Genomic DNA, 25,248 nt, shown 5'->3' on the forward strand with positions numbered 1-25,248 from the left:
TTGGGAATAGTTTACTAGGTAAGAAACTTTTCTTACTTTTCAAAAACTTCAATTTTCATATTTAAATGAGAAACCTTTCTCATTTTTCGAGAGACGTGAAAACATCCTACCCGAAGGTCTTATGGATGGCCGGAAAGATTTACTAAGTAAGAAGCTTTTGCAAATCAAGTTTAGTTTTTCAAAAAGTCCATAATGTCCATAAACCTTTGAAAATTAGACTTAGTTTCTAAAAAAGCACATTAGCTTGGTAACATGCCCCACTTAAAAAATGATGGTTATTATGTGCATTGGGCTCCTTAATTATTGAGTTTTTTGTCGCTCTTAATGTAATTCCCTCCATTTGAGGCTTGAATTATGACTTTTCTTTCTCCTCTTTTCTTGAAAAATATGTAAGAATTATGTATGTATGTATGTATGTATGTATGTATGTATGTATGTATGTATGTATATATGTATGTATGTATGTATGTATGTATGTATGTATATATGTATGTATATATGTATGTATGTATGTATGTATGTATATATGTATGAAATGATGTATGATGCAATGACACAAATCCATGTATAAATGCATGTTTTCTTGAACTGTGGTGGGGAATGGATACAAGAGAAATCTTCCTTCCCTTTCTGATTAAGTTGTCTTCACTTTTTGTCTGGACCAGCGTGCACTCTTGCAATTATTGACTTGTGTTAACTTCTTCTTACCCCAACAAATGTTTTTGCACTTGTTAAGATTGGTTTTCTCTTCTTGAACTTGTGTAGAAATCCAATAGAGCTTTCATCTTTGAAAAGAGGATCCACCATTCCAAGCTTTAGAGACTATGTTTGTATTCTTTCCCTATAGCGGTGTTTGTATTCTTTCCCTATAGCGGGAAATCAAAGGCCACTGCCTGGGGCTGACCATCGCAATAATTGATGGAATATCAGACTGTCTAGGAGACCCATGAGACACATCTATGCCAAGGATGATTATTGGAATCTTAGAAACAACTAGAATTGAAGATGTTTGCTAAATTGCTAACCTCAAACTTGGTCCTTCAAGCTTTACATTGATTTTTAGAAGAAAATTCATACGGTGGTGCCATACACTTGTGTGACTATACCAAACTATAAAGATCAGAGTTTTCTTATTAGGTAAAACACAAAGGAGGAATTGTGGAGCTCCAAGAAGCTTAGATTGGATGTCCTCAAAAATTTTATCCATTATATCAACAAGAGAGAAGCGTCTATTTTGATTTGACTCTTGAAACAGATCAAAGGGAGGGATTATCCTAATGTATCCACATCTAATCAAATCTTGAACAAGGATATTTGTATCACATCATGCCAAGAAGTTTAACAACATCCCATCATTCAATCTTAGTTTCTTGTTGTTCAAAACTGCATTTCCCATTCCGTGGAAAGAAATATTCACCATTCCTCACTTTTAACCTCGGGTTTGTAGAAGACAACCTTCATCTTGAGTAAAATTAGAATTTATAGAAACATCACATGATTGCAAAATTGGTCCAGTTCCATAGTTATTGGTTCGTAAAACATTCGACAACTCATTCATTCTTTCATATGGCTTCTGTCTATATTTTTCAACCAGGGAAGCTCTTTGCATGGTGTTCAGAACTTTTGTATAGCGTAGCAATGACATCGAAGAACAAAGCCAGTAGGAATAAAAGTGGGATGCTTTGGCTTGCCAACATTAATGCATTGGAAATCACCAAAATTATGCAACTTTATGTTGTGATGATGGGCAAAACAATCATATATAGTAAGCTTCACTGTCCCTGTTTCACCATTTTCATTCTTCATACCTTTTTGTCTTATTGAAAATACATGTCTGGCCAGTTCAATGATCTTGTATTCTTGGATGATATGGGCTTTCAAAAATGCCCCAACATTTATCATTTCCTTTCCCCATCACTGATTCTAAGCATGAACTCTGTATCTGAAAGACACGTGTCGACTACCAAGATCTACTCCAAAGAGATTGTCTTGTTTGAAAATGTTTTTCGTTTTCTTTTTATTTTCAAAATTTGAAAATGTTTGATGAAGAATTTTTTAAAAATGGTGTCTCATACAATGGGTTTGCAATTAAAGAAAAACTTAAAAACAAGAGTTTAATGAATATAAAACAAATCAACTACTCTTTTAATCTTTTAAAAAATCATAGCCCATTGGAAAATGTCAAAATTACTAACAAATTTAAGTATAGGTTGATTCTGAAAAGGTAAGGTTTCTCAGGTTGACCTTTTCATTATAGCATATCCGGCTCTTTGGGCGTCTACTGTCTTGAGGAAATGGTTGTTATGCTCATCTTCTAGAGAGACTCATTGATTCCAAACTCTCAGGAACACATTTGGGACATGCGGTTCTTCATCTAGAGCTTTATAAGACCACCTCTTATGTTGTATTTGTATAATTTAATATTCGAGCTGCCCTTTCAGGTTTTCAACTCGAATCCACTTTTGGCTTTAAGATGCTAATAAAAAATTTACGTCTTGAACCCCCTTTATTATTTTTCCTATCATGCACTAAAGATTTTAGAAAACTAATTTTTGCAAATAAAAATTAATCCTGTGATGCGGAATGAAATCTGAAAATAGTCTCTTTCACTTAGAAATCGATGTATGATTAGAATGGACTTTTCAGGCACGTAACATAGGTCAGGGCTCACGGTTATGAAAGAAAGGGATAAATAGGGCCAAACAAGTGTTTAAGGGTAATCGATCCAAGGATCACTTCATTCTGATGCCTTCAATCTTGCTTTTCTTAACTTGGATATGCTTGCTACATGTCTTTTATTTTCTTTTGTTTTTTTTGGATCCCTCTAGACTGCCCATTTCTGGGTTTTCACCCTTGAGTTCATGTCCTTTTCTTATTTCTTCAGTATCTCTCACTCTTCATGTTGAATATGAATTTGAAATGATTGCATTTGATCAACCTTGTGGCTTGAGGCTCAACGAGTCACTCATCTTGAAATACTTTATTTATTTTCTTTCTCTTTTCTCTTTTCTCTTTTTCCACTTTTTCTTTTCCTCTTTCTCTCTTTTTTCTTCTCTATTATTTTTTCATTTCTTCTTTTTCCTTTTCTATCTTTTATCATTCTTTTTGTTTTTTACTTTATTTGATCTGTCTTGCGGTTCTTTATTATTCCTCTTTATTTCATGGAGTCTTGCCCATTAATAAAACTGGATTAACGATCTGTACTCTTGCGAGAAGATAACCTTCATCTTTCCCTCCAATGTGGAGGGTGATCCTTGGTTAGGGTTGAATCAGAAGAAAAATATTTCAGGCTCAAATGGGGAAAACAAGGGATATATTTTCTATTTTTGTGGAGAGATAAATGAAATAAGGTCGTTCATCATTTTATACACAGAAGTCTTACAAAAAGAGGTATCCCCAGGCGATGAATATATAGAATTAACTTTTATTTACATGAAAACAATGTAATTGATGCATGATAGAATTACTTAAATCATTCCTTTTTTTCTTTTTCTTCTTGCTTCGAGCATAACCCAATTATTCGAGCTTCTCTTCTAAAAGCTAATCCATGATCCCCATCTCGTCTCTTCTTGCAGGAAGATTCACGGGGAGATGAAAGTTATACACTTGAAGCCTTACGGTTTTATTGGTGTCTCAAAAAAGGTAAAGGTATGACTTCAGAGTCTCATATAAATGTATTGTCAAAATATTGATTTGGTAGTGACCGTGAATTATTTAAGGTAAGAAACAAAATCGGGTAATTGTGTTTTTGACTTTGGAAGGGATATCAAAGGTCTAATTTTGCCACTTGCCAAAGATCTATAATTCTTGAAAAATGAAAAGAATCTTTAATTGATTTGCTACTCAAAGAACTAACAGGTTAAAAATTTGATTCATTGATCAAAACCTTAAAAACTAACATAAGTCCAATCACCATACTTTTTGACATAATATTTAGTAAAATAAAGAAGGAAAGAAAAAAAAACACACTCAAACAAGACAATGCAAGTGAAATAGGGCTTCATTGTAGAAGAAATGGTCTCTTCCTAATTCGAATGCTCCATTACTCATCAGACATATGGGTGCTCGACTTGGTCTTCAGGGTTGTTACAATCTAATGCCCCACTTGCTCATTAAAAACCATGTCTCTGAATCGATAAGATCCTATAATTTAATCTTCGGTACCCCACAGTTCTTAATGGCATGCCCCAAGCTTCATATCTATGGCTCTCAATCTTCTCTAGGTATGAAGGGGGTACAAGATTCTCCGCGAGTTATTACCAGGATCCATGATTAATGCACGTTAAGATGCAATGTATATTATGTAATGTATGACGTATATATGTGAATATAAAGATGAAAAAATGCACATAAAAATGCGGAAATTCATAAATGGGAATGCAAAATGTGTGATGCAAATGCATGTACAAGAGGTGTCATTCCAAAGTGACCATCCTAAAAGATATGATATTTGAATCGAAATCCGCTAATTTTTACTTTGGATAACCACATGAACCGGATTAAGCTTTGAGTTCACTGATCACAATCAACCTTTTCTTTACACAAATATAATTGGTATCTGAATTTTCCAAAACGTTCCTTACTGAAATCCAAATTCTCAACATCTACAATCAATAACAATTCTTTTACACCAGATATTAATAAGAACATCAGCTTTAAGTTTATAAATTATGCCATTCACTTGCATATATAGAAGCATAAGCATAGATTTCAAAGTAATTACAATTAAGCTACTAATCAATGGGAAAAATCATATATTCCATAAAAAGATAAAAAAAAATCCCAAATTGAATCAAATTTCTAAAGCATCAGATCCAATTCCTTGAAATAAATCATATAAAGACTTACAAACTTCAATGTCGCTGCTGCAAAACTCATCGTTACGGCCAATACAAGCGAAGAGAGATGAGTTCCATTGAGATCGGCCCAAGGGTTCTCCAACGACTCTCCGGTGGACTAACGGTAGCCAATCAGCCGTCCACCCAAACCCATGGCTGGTACTGACTGCCAGCAAAGGTGAAACCTCGGCCGTGTGTTGCTTTGACTTTTTACCATTTGGTTTCTCTTTCAAATCTTCGTCGAGCACTTGTTTGGCCAAAAGAGGACTCGATTCTTGGTGATAGTTGCTGTCGTTGAAATTTGTCATATTTTGTGGAAGTTCCCCCCTCCCCACCCCCTTTTCTTTGGAAGAGAAAAGGATCAAATTTAAAGCCGTAAAAAAAAAAAACTGTTGAATTAGATTTTGATCTAAAGTTAGTGACAGAAAATAACAGGCGGAAAAGGTTTGATATTTTGGTGTTAGCTCCTTTGGGTGTAAGAAAAAAATAAACAAAGGATCGTTAGAAAGATAAATTAATTAGGCTAAACAATAATGGTAGTCCTGCATTTTGATCTAAGTTTTAAAATAGTAAAAAAAAGTTTTTATTCCTTAAAATTTTAAGTTTGAGTACTATAAATGCTAGAGATATAAGTATTTAATGTCACATAATTAAGAAATATCTTTAAATAAATAATAATTTGTACTTACTCAGATTAATTAAAAAATAATAATCTTTTTATTATTATTAAGGGTAAATTACATCGTTTCTCACTGAATTTTACCCTCTTTCTTATTTTACTCACCATACTTTCAATTTTTTTCAAATTTTCTCATTAAACTTTACAGATTGAATCATTTTGCTTGCTACGCTGTTATCTCTCTAACATTGTGATGATGTGTCATTTCTTATTATCATTTAATATAAAATAATTGAAAATATAAAGGTTAAATTACATGGGTCACTTCGCTCGACACCTTGAGTATGAATCTGGCCTCTGTTTTGTCAGAACTTGCTCCAAAGTCCACAAATCGAAGATTGAAAGTTAGGAAGCCGAAACATTTCAATTGAGATTCATGACTTTTAGGACATTTTTCAGTCAAACGACCACCAGATTCGGACTCAGGGGGTCGAAATGAACCAACCCATGAATTTTGGGATCGAACGAACACCAATAATAACAGTCGATGGTGGTCGGAATAAAAAAATGACGTAGTGGCCAGCTGCAGTAATAGGGAGAAAGAAGAGGATTCTAAACGACAGTGTTTTGGTGTATATTTGAGTTTTTCAAAGCGGCGTCATTTTTATGCTTGTGACATGTCGTAAACCTTTAAAAAGTTAACAACATATTGAGCAAAATGATTCAATATGTAAAGTTCAATGAGCAAAATAGAAAAAATTGAAAGTACGATTAGTATATGAGAGAGAGTAAAGTTCAGTAAGGAACGTTGTAATTTACCCTACTATTAATGACAATTTATGTGACATGCTTACATATTATTCTTTTAATAAATAATATCTTGAAAAGATGATGTGTATCATCTTTTTATTGATGACGATTTCCTCTCACTATGAGTATACTAGGATGTCATCAATGAGCACAATCACAAATTTGTCTAAATGGGAATGCAAGATATGATTTATTAAATTTATAAACGTTGATGACATATTGGTAAGTTCGAATAGTATCGCCAAAAACTCATAGTAACCATACATAGCCTTAAAGGTTGTTTTCATATTGTTTGAATCTTTAACTTCCAGTTGATAATACCTCAACATCAAATCTATATTGAAAATACTTGAGATCATTTAAACCTATCAAATAAATCATTGATCATCAAAAATGAATATTAGTTCTTCAAGGTCAATTTACTCAACTGATGACAGTCAATGTTCAATCAGCCATCATTTTTCTTGATAAATAAATTGGTGTTCATCAATGAGATACGTTGGGACGAATGAATTGAAACACCCCAAAAATCGATCTAGTAATTTTTTTATTTTGATTATCATAAAATTTTTATTAATTTTTTCGAATCAAGTTTTCGAATAAATATGTTTAAGTTTGGAATATAAGCAAAGTTTGGAGGTGTAACACCCTGAAAATTGGATTACTAGTTTTAGTATTAGACGTTGGGCTTGGAGTGTTAAATAAACTCAATTTAAAAATATTTGGGTCAAGGATGAAGGAATTAGGCTTGTATGAAGACCACTAAGTGAAAAAATGGTATTTTTATTTGAGCATTGAAGAAGAGGGACTAAGGGAGTAATTTGACCCTTCTTTGAAAATAAAGTTGAATGGAATTAAAATGGTATGATGTAAACGGGGTAAAAATCAGTGAAAAATCTTCTCCTCTTTTTCTTCACTTTTTCATAGTCTTCATCCCTTCTCTCTTATCTTCTTTATCTCCAAAGTTTAAAAAGGTGAAAGCTTTATTGTTCTACAAACCCAACCTGAGTTTAAGAAAGCAACAAAGGTAATATACACCTTTAGAGATCCAATTCTAGCTAAGAATCTTAAGGTTTGGCCATGGTGGCCAAAATGTGGGTTTTAGAGAGGTTTTGATTTTTGGACGTGAGAGTGTTTCTAAGTTTTTAGAAACCATGTTTCTAATCACTTAGAGCATTAAAACAAGTTTGTAACCTCTTTATTTGCTTTGATTAGTGAAAGAGCTTGGTGAGTCTTCTAAAACTAAGAGCAAGGAAAAGTTGGTGCTTGGGTGACTCTTGGAGCTTTCTTTCATCAACTAGAGCTAAGGTAACACATAAGTAGCTCCCCTCTACCATATGTAAGCCATGAATATATGTTTGTTTGCTTGTTGTGTTCCTTGGGTGCCAAGTGGGTGTTAATGGTAGCATGCTTAATTGATGCTTTTGTTATGTAACATGACTCATTGTGTTGCTAAACAACCCCATAAAACTAAATAATCCTTTGGTAACCTTAAAGGGGCTTATGAGAAGCTTTAGAAATCCATTTTCGTGTATAAACATAGCACTTAGGACTGTCAGTATCGATACTGTAACAATATCGATATTATTCTTCGTATATGATGGAAATAAGATAATTTCTTAAGGTGAGTATCGATACCTCTTCAAGGAGTATTGATACTCGGGGCGCGTGGTATCGATACCCAAGGGATGGTATCGATACCGGCGACAAATTGAGGATTCCAAAATACTATTTTGGTGTTGATACTCATGGGGGTATCAATACCATAGGGAGAGTATCGATATTCTCCATCAGGGTTTCGATATTGGAATTAAAATTGAAATTTCAAATCTATAATTGGTATTGATACCGAGGAAAGTATCAATACCCTAAGGCCAATATCGATATTGACAGGCTCAATATCGGTATTAATGGTCTGTTCTAGGTAGAAAACTTTGCTAACTTTATAAACTTAAAAAGGAGGTTTGTGGGGGCTCCAAGGACTCTTAAATAAGACTACAAGTGAGAACATTAATCGAAACCCTTATGAACATCAACATTAAATTATGTGGCATAAAACTAGCATTTGTTTGATGCTTAGGAAACAATGAGGAAACTCAGGTTAATTGAGCATATGTATATACTATTCGAATATGTGAGCAGAGATATCCAGATTCTCTTCCTCAGTGCTATGTCACTTTTGTATCAGTGCGAATGCACTTTAGACTCAGTGCGAATATACTTTTGTATCAGTGTGTAGGCACTTTATTATTAGTGTTAAGGCACTTTAGTATTAGTGTTAAGGCACTTTCGTTATTTAATAGCAAACCATATTATGATCTGTATGATGTTATGTTACATAACCTTATGTTCTGATCAATGTCTATTGCATTCTGTTGCATCATGACTTAACTTGCTAAGCATTTGTAGCTAATGGATTCATGTAGTATAGTGGAGTCATTTATGTGGCACTGAGCTCGTAGCTCAACGTTTGGAATTATTTCCGTTCGCAGTTTTGTAGGTGTAGGACCAGGGAGAGTATGTCTTGAGTATGTCTTGATTATTGTAGTGGGCATATATTATCATAGAACCTTTTTTTTATTCAAGTCATAACTCTTGGATTACTGTATTTGATAATTATTTTGGGAGCTCCCCAGTTGCAAACTTAACTACTATTATCTGATTTTGTTTTAAATGTGATGAACTATATTTCGGGAAAATGAATGTTTTGAAAAAATGGGTTAGCCACTCTGGTGGTCCCACGTAATGCTCAAACCATTTGGGTTTCGTTTTATTCATATTAGTATTATATGGGGATAAACAATTCTCTCTTATTTGGCAAGAGTTGGAGGGATGTTGTGGTTATTGGTCATTGGCGACAGTTTGGAGGGATAAACCATTCTCTATTATTTGGCGATAATTTGGTTGGGAATTCGTATATCCATATTACTTATAATCCTATGGGCTAAATAATGTCTCTATATGATATAAATCTTACTATGAAAGCCAATTGTATAAGTTAATGAATTAATACGATTACAATACTATGAAAAGAAAGTCTATCTATGATGTGATTATGATTTTCTGTAACTTAAGCTATCGCTAGGTATATTATACAAGTTCCTGTCATGGAAATTCATGTTATGATATAAGGTATTGCCATGGAAATCATGTATGATGAATTATGCTATTTGTGTTTGCCATGAAATTCACTTGTTATGATATGTTCATTGTGTCATTTGCCATTAAAGCATATTAAAGACAACCTAATATGTTATGTTCATTTTATTTATATTATGTTAACAACCCCGTTAAGCTATATAGGCTTACATTCTCTTTGTTTCACCATTTCTGGAAATAAGTTAGATAGCTTGCTGATTGTATTTAGGACATTGCAAGTCACTTCCAAAGTAAATAATGTAATTTTTTTGCGTTTAAACTCCTACTTGGTGGCATGTGCCTTGTTGTGTAATTAATAAGTAGCTAAGGTTATATGTTAATTAGTTCAATTTTGAAAGTCTTATGTTGTTGTATTTATGTGTGTATTAGTTATGATGATGGAGCCCCGAAAGTGCTTGTTATTGAAGGAAAAGTCCTTACAAGCATGCTATGAAGCCCTAAGGTATGTGCAGATATTTCATATCGCATAAATATGCCTTTGTTAAGTTGAATGAAAGATTATAAGCATGTTATGGTTTGGTATGTTAAGTTAGAAATTGATCTTGATGATATGATCATGATAATATGTTATAATTTGCTATCAAAGCCTCTATGACTAAACTAAGGTCTGTTGCATGTTTATATTCTACATATGTCACCTAGGAGTTTATTTTTTTTTCGATATTTGTGACTTGCAACTAATATAATCTGATTTTTTTTGTGCAACCTAATATGAGTTGGGCTATTCTGATAAGTCATAAGATTCAGAATTATATAGTGATTTCCTTGATTAAATATAAGGAATGAAGCATATAGAATTCCCTTAATTATCTTATTCAAATAATATGTTTCTAATCCTTGTTTTAAAATAAAGTTCGATACAAGCGGTTTCCGATATGTCATGAGAATTCTAAGGAATTTGTATAAGTTATGAATATGTTTCATACTCTGATTCTAATCTTTGATGTTTTGTCTGATAAGTTACTTGTGAAAATATACTCTTAAATGGATCCTATGAGGAATAATTCGAACGATATTATCCTTAATTCGGAAAAGTTCATAGGATACTAGTTAGGAAATTCTAAAATCTCATGAGATCATTAAGATGGTCAAATTTGCATTGTAATCTTGGCTAGGTTCAAAACGCTCAATTATATTTCAGTATTTATATGTTTTTGCTTTTGATAAATTGTTCTTTGTGATCCTTTATGAATCAATCAATTATTGAAATATTCGTAATCTTATTTCACTATTTAGTTGTTGAGATAATCTCATTTCAGATAGCAGTATATGAAATATTCTTTTGTAATTAAAGATTTTGAATTTCATAAATCCCTCTATACAGTAAATTTATTAATTGGTTGTAATATACTCGAAATAAGACTTTTGGTTCTGAATTGATCAGTAATGATTACTTAGTTAAGAATTATCAATATGTACTCAATAAACGTGCTAGTGCTGAATAAGAGGCCATCTTCAAAATAAAGGTATTGAATTTTGAATCTTGATAGTCCGATTAGACATTAGAAGTCCTTTTGGATATTTAATATCTAAATTGGACACTGAGTATCAATATTCATATGGCGAAATCGAAGCTATTAAGATAGTTTTAAAACATACAGACCATGTTATGTTCTCTAGAATCCTTTTTTAATAGAATGAAACATTCAATTATGAGGTGATAGGTTCAATTTTTGATTCCTCATTCTTAAGATCTATTACTTACCCTTCCATTTGAAATTGTAATTGATATGATCATGGTTTGATGGTCCGAGTCATATACGTAGTTGCCCGTTTGTGATTCTAGTAAGAAATCCCGTAGTGATAGCTTGAACTCTGAAATTGTATAAATATAAGCATAAGAAGGAAATGATACACTAGAAAAAACCCCTTTAATGACGTGCATTGCGCGACATCTATGGGTGTAGATGACACACAAATGCGCGTCATTGAAGCCACCGTCATAAATCTCAGATGACACGCAAATTTGTGTCATAAATCTATGATGCGCATTTATGACATACATTTATGACACGCATTTATGACGCGCATTGCGCGTCATTGAAACCCCTGTCATAAATGAAGATGACACACATTTGTGTGTCATAAATTTATGGCATGCATTATGACTTACATTTACGACTTACATTGCATGTCATTGAAGCACACATCATTAAAAAAGATGACACACATTTGTGTGTCGTGATTGTATGTCGTAAATTATATATATATATATTGTAGATTGACAAATAATCAAACTAAATCACATTTAATACCTCATAATACTAAATATATATATCATATTATATATAAGCAATCCATTTGCATACAATATATTAACATTAAGTTATCAAAAATATTGTAATCATATGTCGATACAAAATATCACGGCATAATAAAGTTTGCCACATAAGATACTCATTCTTTGCGAATATCATCAATGTCGTCATCCGTGTATTCTTCCTTCCCATCGCCAACCTAAGTAAAAAATATGAAATAAGTATATAATTTATACTTATTTAAAGTGAAGTATATGACTATCAAAGAGTACTAAAATGACCAATTTTACATATGCATTCTTTGAAGCATATATAAAAATAAATTTTACACATTTAATTAGTACAAATTTATTCACAGTAGTTAACGTTCGACTGAAATAATTGCCACGCCAAGAAATGACAAGGGAGGAAGGGGACTGGAATTATAGAGGAGCCGAGGCTTACGAGGGTAAATCAGACACTTGCACTTACAAGGTATTCAAATTTGGCTTATAAGAAAAAACATAATATGGCTCAGTCATAGTCTTATCAAAAGCTCGATCCACTGAGCCAATTGAATTCAAGTATCCTAATGCTAGACTCAAATAGTTTGCAAGCCTAACCAAGCTTTTCTAATTCAATATTATATTATTCTAGTGAATATTGAAAATTCTAAATTCTAACTCGAGCTTAAGTATAAATAACCAAGTTTGAAGTCAAAGCATTGGATTCTTTTACTAGATAAACAAGATTAATTGAGCAAATTTGAGAAAATCAATTTTTATTTTGAATCAAGCTTTAAACGTGAAACTTTAGTAAGCCCAAGCCAAACTTCGAGGTCTGGAGTTTCAAGTAGAGCTCTCAAGCTTTTACAGTTCAAACTGGCTTAATTGTCCCCCTAAGTGGGGTTGATGTAATAGGTAAGCATGACCCAGATACAGAAGATGACAAGAAATGTATAAAAGGATAAAATCTAAACAATACAACAAGATGTTTGGATTTTGCAATGATATCTTACTTTAGTTGTGATCTCTAGATGACACCAAAGCACTTCATCATTTTCTTTCAAAAATTATGAAAACTGGGTAATTGTGGCACGAATTCCAACATTGTTGTTGTCAAGTTGCTTGCAGAAATGATCACGGAATCCACTCAGCAACTCAACAAAACAAAAGAATGCGTCAGCTTCAGTAGCGGCCTGCAAGAGTTCAATACGGAAAATGATGAAAGAAAAGAATAAAGCATAGCATAACATTAATCTCAGACATACTGATCATAATCATGGAGGAGTTACTTTTATCATAGTTAGTAAACATGTAATTTTTTACATATAAATTCCAAGATTGCGTCAAATAATGATAATAGTAGTAATTATTATTGTTGTTGTTGTTGTTGTTATTATTATTATTATTAATTATAATTATTTTAGGATCTGTTGATTATTATTATTATTATTATTATTATTATTATTATTATTATTATTATTATTATTATTATTATAAGAATTAGTAGGAGCAAGTTTATTATTATTATTAGGAGATTTTATTTATTAGGATTTTATATTCTTAGAAGTCTTTCTTTAGTAGAGATTGCTTGCTTAGTAAGTCTTTTATTCAAGTAAGACACGTAACCTCTATTTAAAGAGGTTGATTTGCATCAATAAAGTAAGAATTTAAAAGAAGAAAACCTTACGAGATTTAAGATTCTCTCAAACAAGTCTAAGGTTAGGAATTCCCTTTGACGAGTTTCGTTTTATAACAATAGGTCATAATCATAGAAGAAACAGACATAAGGGAAAGAGCTCTGTGAAACATCAACCGGTGACTCAATCCATAATCAGGACCATAATATAATTGGTTTGTAGTTATCTGTTGACATATATACTCCAACAATTTTGGAGCATATAAAAATTTCTGGCTTGTATGCATCAATTTGTTACTCAAGACTCAAATATGATATCATGTCACATGCAAATATGTATCTGAAATGGGTGTGTTAAATTTTTTTTTAAAAATCAAGTAGTATTTGGATACACCTTGTAGGGTGATATCTCCTATGTTCAAACCCATGTCTCTATATGCATTAATTATAGGTGTTTCAAGAAGAATAAAGAGTTTAAGCAAGTGCCAACTAAGTAAATGAAAATTTTCTTCACCATGTTGCTTGAAACAAGAAAAAAGTGGGAGTTGGTGGCAATAGTGTTGCAGATAGAAATGGGCAAAGAAAGTTTTGACAAGAACACCAAACGATAAACAAAATGTAAATCTCAAAGCTGAAAAAAATGGAAGGTTCCGGAAGCAGAAAACACTTTTTTGGTTGCACCAACAAGTTTTGCGTGAAGAAAAACATTAAAACAAATAATACATACTAGATAGGAAAGACAATGAGATCTTTACCGCCATTTCTTCATCGAGATCATTTATGAATACATAAAATAGAGGTGCCAAGATTTCATTCATCCCTTGAACATATCTTATACATGGTTTTACTTTTGCAAATACCATTAATATGTCCTTCAATGCATCCTGAATGAGCAATGTATAAGTCAGGAATGGCTTTGTTTCTCATATCAAAACTTGAGTCCAAAGGGTTAAACAACAAATCACAAGAAAGAAAATGCATACCCAATTAGACTTTGCAAGCTGCGAGTTTCCGGAAAAAAAGTTCATGTCTGGATGAGTGCGTTTCACATCTCGGTCAATCTGTTCTATAATTTTTGAGTCCTTGAAATACCACCAGCCCAAAAAAAAGTCACTTAATCTTTATCTAGAACTTAAAAGGAGGACATTTCAAAAAAAATTTGGCTCATCAACAACATGATTAACATTGTAAGAAACTAAGCAAACAAATGGGGAAAAAACCTCTTCCTAAATGCATGCTAAATCAGGAAAACTTTAAGGACTAGAGAATAAAATAAATGATAGATTCAATTAATAATTGAAAAATTAGAACTCTCTATCACTACTTTCATGAATAAACTGGTATACAAATACAGTTGTAAACTAGAAATGTTCAGATCATGTTCTTTCAACTAAGTATTGACCAAAAACTTGTATGTGTAGCATGAATTGTTTTCCCCTCGTCCAACTTCTTGGATTTCTTACTATAATGCTATATAACACTGAAAATTATAAATACCAAATATCAGGATCTAATAATAACATAGATAATCAGATAACACGTTATAAAACATATGATTATTCTTAGTAAATTAAAGCTAGAGATAATATATGGGATTGATATTTTAATGCTAACAGCAACAGAATTGTGCAAGAAACTATTCAATCTTTTAATTATAATTCAGTAGATTTTATTTCAAAGTGTAATACCCCTTCAATGCTTTTTCACTTTTGTCCATATAGTTGTTATCCTTCTTTCTTACTTTTATCCTTAACATCAACTAAGAACTAGAAGTCAGGCTCCAATAAAAATAAATGAACTAAATTAATGGGAGGAAGCTCAACTTAGCATTCACAGTCTTTATTTAAAGCATTTAACAAAAAAGAAAACACCACAGATGCAGTTCAATTCCAATAACTGATTTTCAAATAAGCCTAACAATATACCTGAAAGAATTGATTCCATATGTTGCTTTCTCTAAGGCTTAAAGGATACTCTCCATGAGTTATTTGTGATCTTGAAAGCAGACCACTGTTTTCAGATTCTGAATGATCATTGTCACGAACCACAAACTTCTCCAACTTCCTTTCCATTTCTGTCTGACTAGCCACAGAACATTTAAAAACCCAAAACTCTCACAGAAATAGAGAAAGAGATCGAACACAAAAGATAACCTTAAAATACTGTTAAAATTTTACCATGCCAGTAAACAAAGGAACTTATAATATCATCCTTTCCCATAGTATATGAAATCATTATAATGTATTTATTAATACACTATTTGGTTAAAGTATCTAGACAGTCTTGGTATTATAATCAAACTATAGTTAAAAGTGAAATTTAGCCCTTGTACAATATAATTGTGTAATTCAATCTTTGTATGGTATAAACAAGCAAAATATATAACAATGTTTGTATAAAATCATCTAAATGTTGACATGAACTTCTAAAAGTTAACAAAGCATATGAGTCGAAAATTGACACAACCACTATTTTATAATAGAAGAAATCCATTTTCTACTTAAGTTAATCTACAAGTCTGTATTTTCATATTTCAGAAGCCCATTTTAGCATATAGACGACTTTCCATCAATTCCAATATCAATTTTACTCATACTAGAGAATTGTTTTTCATCTTTTTCAATAAATAGGACTGTTAATTTAATCTTTGTATGGTGTAAACAAGTTTTATTGATAACAGTGTTCATGAAAAATCGTTTAAATATTGACATGAACTTCTAAAATCTGACCAAGTATATGAATTCAAATTTCACAATGCATGTGTTCGTTAATAGGAAAAATTATTTTTCCGCTTTAGTTCCATCTACAGGTACGTATTGTCAGATTTAAGAAATCTGTGTCAACATTTAAACATTTCTCCAGTAACCATTATTGATTTTACTTGCCTGTGATGAAATCAAATATGAGATTAAATTACACGGTTTTATAACTAAATTGCAGTTGTGACATATAGGGATTAATTTATTACACTATTTTAACAAGCAAAAGAAAAATGAAACACTTAGAGGTTCATCAATAGCTCTTCTTTAAACTGTTTGTACTCGGACCTTTTCTTAGCTAATTCATACTACCACTGCACACGATCTGGTGGTAGATACCCTAATAATAACTGCCAGAACAACCAAATAACCCTACCTCACCAATAATCCAAAAAGAAAAGCAAAGAAACTTTCAATGCATGGGAATTGATGATTCATTCGATTCAGAGACTAAAAATATAGGAATCTCAACAAATTTCAAAATTTCTCAGCAACCAAATAAAAAAGACAGAGACACCACCTTCCACACTATAGACCTAATTTTTGCACCTTCAGGAATTCACTGCGAGGCAATATGCCGCAGTTCCCACAAATTTACTACCTTCTTTGACAACTGACACGAAGAATATTGGAATTAGAAAGAAAGAAGAAAAATAGTAAAAAAATGGAGAAATAATTAAAAACCTTGGTTAAAAGCTTAGTCTGGCGAGAGATATCATCCGGAGAACCACCGAAAGAGCTAGCGTTTTGGTCATTATCATTGCTATTATCGTCACTATTTTTATCAACTTGATCTCTGGATTCAGATTTGAGGGAACTAGCAGTGGATTGAGGACTCGAGGCCATAGCGGGAGGAGGCACGGGAATCGGAGGCTGAACAATTGGCTCGAAGATGACATTGGAGGAGATGGTGGGAGAAGGGGAGTGACAGTGGATGCGGTCGTCGCCGCCGCTAAGAATTATGGACCACAGCGAACTGTTGAGCCAAATGGGTATTCCATCCTTCCCCATTTCAAGGTTGGAACCGAGACTTGTTCTTCACATAAATATAAATAATTTTAATATTTCTTTTGAAAAGTTTGAATTCAATTAAATCGATGAATGTTTGAGGGACTGATTTCAGAGTTGAAGGATTCGATTTATTATTTATTTGGGTAAACTAGAACAGGTTTATTTTTTATATATTTTAGGCTAAAATATATAGTTCCTTAATTAAAATATGACTTTTAGAGATGACACACAATGAAAAGTGTACTTTGTGTGTTTGCTAATTTTTTTGGATTATGACTATTAAATATGACACATTATTGTAAGTCATAAATCGTTCATATTTTAAGAAACATGACATTTTTTTATGACACACGTTTTTTGCAAGTCATAAATTAGCGTGTGTCATCGTTCTTGTGTCATTAGAGGTATATTTTCTTGTAGTGATATGAAATAATAATGAAAATGATGGAATGAAAAGAATGAAAAATAAACTTGAAGGTGATGGAAGTGTGATGGTTGTTGTGGTTTAATGATAACGAAAGTTGATGGTGAAGTATGAATGGCGTTGTTGTGGCAAGCGGTGTTGCCATGGTAAATGTTGTAAGGTTAAAGCGGATTGTAAACTGTTATCTATTTGAAGCTAAGAACCAACAATATAAAAGAATGGAATCGAAATGGTAGGGTATGGAACGTGACCCACTAGTTAAAGGAACTAAGAAACAACGTTATTTGCTAGTGGAATGGATGAAGACTACAAGATTGACTTGAAGCCGATAAAGTTCTATCGAAAGAACTAGAATGAAAGAAAACTCTCAAAGTATTTTTAAAAATCAAATTGTGTTCTTACAAATGATCATAAGGTTCCTATTTATAATGAGAATAGCCATCATATGAAATGGTTTACAAAAAACATTAAAACAAATATCTAAATACACTTGAATTTACTTCAATGTGTTGTCCTTTCTTCTCTCTTGATGTGGTTGACTATATTGATTGATTTAAATGAATTTGAGCTGAATTATGAATATATCTAGTCTCATTTTTGTCCAAAAGGAGAGGTTACTCTTGGGCTACCTTGCTTTGCTTGATTAGGAGATAAAATGACTTGAACGGAGTCTTTAAATTGTTATAATGCTCTTTCCGTCCACTTTGGAGGGTCTCTTCTCATCCTATACTGATTTATATTACTTAATTGTAATAATAGGTAAAATAATTTAGCCTTCATTGCATGTATTCTTGGAGCACTTGAAAAGCCTTCAAAATGTTATAATAATGGCCTTGAATACAAGCTTTCAATTCTTTTAATTTCTTGTCCTTATACCAGCACATGAATGGCCTCCAAAGATGATAAATTCAGCCTTGAATAGGTGAATTAAGAATATTTGAATGCATTATCATTGGTGGAATACGAATATCCCTTGAAAAATGAAGAGAAGTCAGCCTTGAATTGTCTTGAATGGGTGAGTTAAGATGATCTTCAATGGCTTGTCTCTTGGTGGAAGATGAATGGTATCTCTTTGTCTTGAATCTATCCATACGCCCCATGCACCTAATTAAACACACACATAGACTTTATTCAAACTTTAAATGCAATATGCATGAAATCAATTAAAAGGTTAGTTAGATTAATGAACTAGTTTAATTAATTAACTAACTTTATTGAATGAACTAAGGTGCATAAATGAAGTAGCTCACTAAATGAATTAAATTCATAAATGAACTACTTCCCTAAATGAACTAGAAGCTTAAATACAATGCATGTTTTAATGATCATCACACTTATTAAATGCAATGAATGTTTTGCATATAATGAGCTAGGTAATGATGAATATGGTATTCATATATGATTAATGGAAACATATAATAATAACCTTAGAAATGAAATGCAATCATGACATATATGTGTATGATATGGATGACATGATATTCTATGTATATAATATGATATGAATGCAAAGGTATGAACCAATAGGATGCATAAAGGATATAAAGTAAAGTAAAGAAGGAAGAAACTCCCTTAGAATCCTTCATGGCAAATGTCCAATGTATGAGAAGTATACGTGAAATGATGGGGCTTATTAGGATCACATTATCCCTCCCCCTTTAAGGCGATTTGTCCCCAAATCAAAGTTTGGGATATTCGATAAAGCTCGATTGGACAATCAAATGTTTTCCAAGAGGGGTTGAAGTGGATTTGAGTAAAATTTAGGGATTAAAGAGATTTAAAGAGATAAGGAAATTGATGCACAAAGATTTATAGTGGTTCGACTTCTCAACCAAGTCTATATCCACTACCTTAGCTCCTCACCAAGGATTTTCTAAGAAATTCACTAATATTTTCTTTCTTTTTTCACAGGATAAAGAGATAACTTTTACAAATCCATATCTTTTCAATGGCTAAGATAAAACTACTCCCCTTTTACAAAAGGTAAAAAGAATGTAAACAAGAAAACTTTTGGAGGTAGTGTTTACGAAATTAAGCTCACTTAAACACTAATAATTACAATATAAAGAAAAATAAAGAGTGAAAAACTTTTCTCTTGTGTATGAATTCTTGGATAGGTGTTGATAACCTTCTTCAAGTGTCTTGAACTTGTTTTTATAGTTTGGAATGAGTTTGTGGTTGTTTCTAGTCGTTGGGGATATTTTGGAGCCATTGGGGATTCATTTACTGCAAAATAAAACTACACAGGAGAGGGAGTATTGATACTCCTTTAATGAGTATCGGTACTTCCTTTGTTATATTTAAATATACTAGCTGTTAAAGACCGTTGGGATTGACCAGTATCGATACTATGATCATGGTATCGATACTAATGTGTAAAGTAGTATCAGTAACCCTTTGTGTATCGTTACCTATTTTGCATTATAGAATTTATCCTTTTAAAAAACAACTGGTAGTATCAATACTACCTAGAGAGTATCGATACTTCCTCTACCTTTGGTATCGGTACCACATGAACAATATCGATATTGTTCATGTAGTATCGATAATGTAAGAACATTATCGGTACTACATACATAGAAAACTGTTTTGTGCTCAAATTCTTTTTTTAATGGACTTTGAATTATTTTTGAAAATTTTGAACAACTTGAATCAAGTCCAAAAACCATTTTTCCAAAATTTGTTATATCAAAATATTATAAAACATGGTTCAACAATCTCCCCCTTTTTAATAGAACAAAGCATTTTAAAAATTGAAAACTTATTTTGGCAAAACTCCCCCTTAATAAAACATTTCTTGAAAAAGGATAGATATTTGGAAAACATTAAAGCTCCCCATTTTTTCATTGAGAAATTGATTTTTTTAACCTACACTTCTCCCCCTTTTTGTTATATAAAAAATAATTCAAACCTTTAAGGTACAAAACAATAATGGAGAGTAAGTAGTAATTTTAACATTAAAATTATTTGAAAAATCAAAAGCTCCCCCTCAAAAAGTGCATTCCAAACAAAAATTTGTCTTTAAAAGCTTGACACTAAAAAAAATTGAATTTCAACAAAGATGAACAAACATGTTAGTAGCACGTGAAATTCAATATATCCAAGTCTAATATACTTTATGCAATACCAATTTTTGTATTTAAGTGCATCTGCATAAAGTTATCCAAAAATGTTATGCATTTGAAAAATTGATATCAATTGTTAGAGAGATATCATTTGCAATAAATCACATGCATAAACATTTAAATTAAGGTCAAAGATTAAAAAAATAAAACCAATTTTGACCAAAATTCATTACGATGAACAAACATGTATGAAAAATCATTAAAGCTTTAGAAAATGTTCATCACAATTCTTTTTAACATACATGAGATAGAAAACATAAAATCATTTAAAATCAAAACTCATGCACGCATACAACAAATAGGCAACCAATTAATTAAAATCTAAAATATTTAAGGTTAGAGGTTACCCATTCATTCTCAATTGTGGCTAGAGCATTTCAATTTCTTCACTTTGTCACCATTGCTCCCACACAACTACAGGAGACATTTATGTGGATTTTGATATCCAAATTGCTTTGGATCCTTGAACGTTAGTTTCAATGCCCCTTGTTCCTTTTGTAATCCATACTTTTTTAATTTTAAATTGTTTTCCTTTCTTTAAAGACAAAATATGTTCCAAATGACCATGAAAATGGCAATGTGAGCATTTTGCCTTATTTAAACATAATGAATTGTTTTTAGAAATTAATTCTTTTTCTTTGTTAAGCTTTCAAGCTTAGCTTTCAAATCAAAATTTTCTTTTTCCAAATCACTGATTTTGATTTTTGAAAGTTTTAAATCATTTTTCAAAGCTTCATTTTGTTTTTCAAAATCAACTTTTTCTTTCAAAATCAAATCATTTTCAATTTTAATTTTTGAAATTAATTTCTTATATTTGGAATTCATGGTCTCAAATTCCAAATACAACTCATCATAGGAAACTTGTAACTCATTAAAAGAATAAGAATTTGATTCACTAAGTTAGAAAATACCTCAGGCTCTTCAAGAGCCAATAAGTACACCACCATTGCTGGTTATTCTTTCTTGTTTCCATGAATCTCTTCGAGCTTATTCCAAATCTCCTTGGCATTTGAACAAGAAGAAACTCCTTCGTATACATCGGGACCAAATGCACAAAACAACATGTGCATGTCCTTGGCATTTTGTTGAGCTTTCTTCCGTTCTTGGGCACTCCGCTCCTTTGTCTTCTTCTTTAGAGAAGAGTAATCATTCCCGATTATCTCCCATGCATTAAGATCATTTGATTGGATGAATAACTTCATTAATTTCTTCCAATGATGGTAGTGGGCTCCATTAGAGTATGGAGGCTTGTCGATCGGTTGGGAGTCTCCTATGTGGAACAAGCCGGAGGTGGAAGCCATCTACTCAATTATGTTGAAAATGGATAGAGCTTCTTCAAGGATTGTCTCAAGGTTGTTAGATCTTCTAATGAGTCAATCTCTTATACCAATTCTTGGGATATTCGATGAGGCTTGATTGGACAACCAAATGTTTGCCAAGAGGGTTTGAAGTGGATTTGAGTAAAATTTAGGGATTAAGAATTATAAAGAGATAAGAAAATTGATGCACAAAGATTTATAGTGGTTTGACTTCTCAACCAAGTCTACATCCAATAATTTAGCTCCTCGCCAAGGATTTTATAACAAATTCACTAATTTGTTCTTTCTTTTCTACAGGATAAAGCGATAACCTTTACAAATCCCTATCTTTCAATGGATAAGATAGAACCACTCCCCTTTTACAAAAGGTAAAATAGAATGTAAACAAAAAAACTTCACAAGGTAGGTGTTTACAAAATTAAGCTCACTTAAACACTAATATTTACAAGAGAAAGAAAAATAAAGAGTGAAAAATGTTTCTCTTGTGTATGAATGCTTGGATAGGTGTTGGTAACCTTCTTCAAGTGTCTTCAACTTATTTTATAGGTTGGAATGAGTTTGTGGCCGTTTCTAGCCGTTGGGGATGTTTTGGAACCGTTGGGGATTAATTTACTACAAAATAAAAATTACCCAGGACAGGGAGTATTGATACTCATTTAATGAGTGTTGGTACTTCTTTTGTTATATTTAAATAAACTAGTTGTTAAAGTCCGTTGGGCTTGACTAGTATCGATACTATGATCATGGTATCGATACTACTGTGTAAAGTAGTATCGATACCCCTTTGGGTATCTGTACCTATTTTGCATTATGGAATTTGAGCCTTTTGAAAAACAACTGGTAGTGTCGATACTACCTAGAGAGTATCGATACTTCTCATAGCTTTAGTATCGGTACCACATGAACAATATCAATAATGTTCATGTAGTATTGATACTGTAAGAACAGTGTCGGTACTATGTACATAGAAAAAACTTTTGTGCTCAAATTCTTGTTTAATGGACTTTGAATTATTTTTAAAAATTTTGAACAAATTCAATAAAGTCTAAAAAACATTTTACCAAAATTTGTTATATCAAAATATTATAAAACATGGTTCAACGCGAAGGTTGTAACGATCTGAAACAATTTTAATTTCCTTTGGGCAAGGAACTCTTTCACTCTCATATTGCACCAGAACCAATCTCTGGGCTCAAAGTCTTCTCGTTCGTGAACTTTGCTTCCATGTTCATCTCTTGAATTAAATTTAATTCTCTTGCAGCATTTTTGGATTTTGTTATCACAATATCTTGAACCTTTCACAAACATAACATCATGTGGATCTCCATCTTCAATTTCTCTTGTACCCTTTTCGAATGAGGTCCTTCAAGTAGGTAGATAATCAACGCTTCATGTATTTAAATTGAAAAATCATTTATGGTCTATGAAATAAATAGAATAACCTCGAATCAAGTTATTTCCATAAAGTTTTCCAACAATGTGCTATGGATAAAACAACGTGAAAGAATTTGATCATTTTCATGGCTTCTTGTAATAAGACATCTTATTTGTTTCCTCGCATCTTCCAGTGGAGTTCCTTCTCAAACTGGTGTCTCATTTTTTTTCCTAGAATCACAATCAGATTAGTAGAAAATAAAACCAAGCTTAAGAAAATAAAGAAAATAAACCAACAACGTCCATGGATGTTGATTGATGTTTGATGTCCCTCTTGGAAAAATCCAATGGTTCATCACATCTTTCAGTTAAAGGAATCATCTTTTGGAATCCTTCGTTGCTTGAAACATCATGACCATGGATGAAAGAAGTTGTTATTTCTGTTTTCTATGTTGGATCAATACAATGCTTAAGAAAGACACCTCCATTTTCACTCCTTGAATAGTCATGTTGGCCAGTGAAAAATGGTGTCTTTGAATTTCAAGTAGGTAGATATCAACGACTACATTATGTATTGTTTCCTTCAAAATGATATCCCTTGAGTAGATGGTCAATGCTCACTTCATACTTTTGTATTAGTCGAGTTTGATGCACTGATAAACTCTAAAATGAAAAAGGAACTTGCTGTCATAGTTTGGTAGAATAACACCATGTATACCAATCAATTTGCTACAAAATAAATCAAAGTTAGAAAATGAGAAACTTATATCAAAGTTTATGGAAATTGCAAAACATGCAGGATGTTTTACAATCCTAATTGGTAGTTCCTGCTTGAACTTCATTAGATCCATCTTTGAATTAGAGAAAAAAAAATATAGGTGTCAATTGGCTATCCTCATGGTTGGTAATGATTTTGGAACGTCCCTTGAAGCCTTTTCAATGTCATGTATTGATGAAAAATCAAGAATATGAAGGAAAGAAAGGTTAGTGTAAGATGAAATTTGTTTCTACTTTTCTCTTCCCCATTTTTTTTTCTCACTTGCATTCTCTTTTTGAATATCTTTTTCCCTCGCAAAGATGTTTCTTTTCTTTTCCTCCTCTTTGCCTTTTTTAAAACTCTCTCTTACAATTTCTTCAATGGCATTTTCACTTATGTTCCCTCTTTTCTTATCACTTTCTGATTTTTTCCACTTTCACGCTTATTTTTCAACTCATTTTCTTCTTGATCTATCTCGACTTCTCCATCAACTGGAAGAGACATGGCAGGCATTTTGGTTTGGAAATTTACTTGTAACATGTCCTCACGCCAAACACTTGAAACATTGGATGACACGGGAACAATTTGTAATTGTTAGGGCATTGCCTTTGCTGGTTTCGGTAATGGCTTTGTGAATTGTCGGGGTATTACCTTTGCCTTTGGATTCTTCCTTGGATGTAAAATCTTTTCCACCTTTTCTTGCACTAGGAATAATTTCAACATCAGTGGTACAAAGTAAAGGAATTTCAAACTTACATGTCTCCAAAGAGATCTTGTTTCTCAGATCTATGTCGGTTGCAACTTTGCTCCTATCTTATCTCGAGTTAACTTGTTCAATTTCCTCTACATTGATTTCTTCTCTTGGTTTATGATTGGCGACAACTTTAGAAATTCCTGTCGGCTTTGTAACATTCCAATTAGGACATTAACTAGGTGTGTGTCCTTTTTCCAAGAAATGATAGCATCTAATATATAGATGTAAGTTGCATTTGGTTGTAGTAGTCTTATCTTTTAAAATGTACTTCCTTGACTGAAAATTACCTTTTTCTGAAATTCAAAAATTGTCTCTAGAATGGTGAGACATAGTTAGTAAACAATAGAAATGATATAAACCTCACTAAAAAACCTCACCAATACACTCCAAGGAAAAGTATTTTGCTCGTGTTCCTCTCGAG

General features: G+C 32.2%; 1 pseudogene; it reads right to left on the reverse strand.

Annotated features, from left to right (window-relative positions):
- Nucleotides 1-17,074, reverse strand: part of LOC120193152 — a 34,798-nt pseudogene extending 17,724 nt beyond the window's left edge.
- Nucleotides 17,075-25,248: the final 8,174 nt, after the last annotated feature.

This window comes from Hibiscus syriacus, unplaced genomic scaffold (genome assembly GCF_006381635.1).
Source record: "Hibiscus syriacus cultivar Baekdansim isolate YM2019G1 unplaced genomic scaffold, ASM638163v2 tig00116989_pilon, whole genome shotgun sequence".
Classification (NCBI taxonomy): Eukaryota; Viridiplantae; Streptophyta; class Magnoliopsida; order Malvales; family Malvaceae; genus Hibiscus; species Hibiscus syriacus.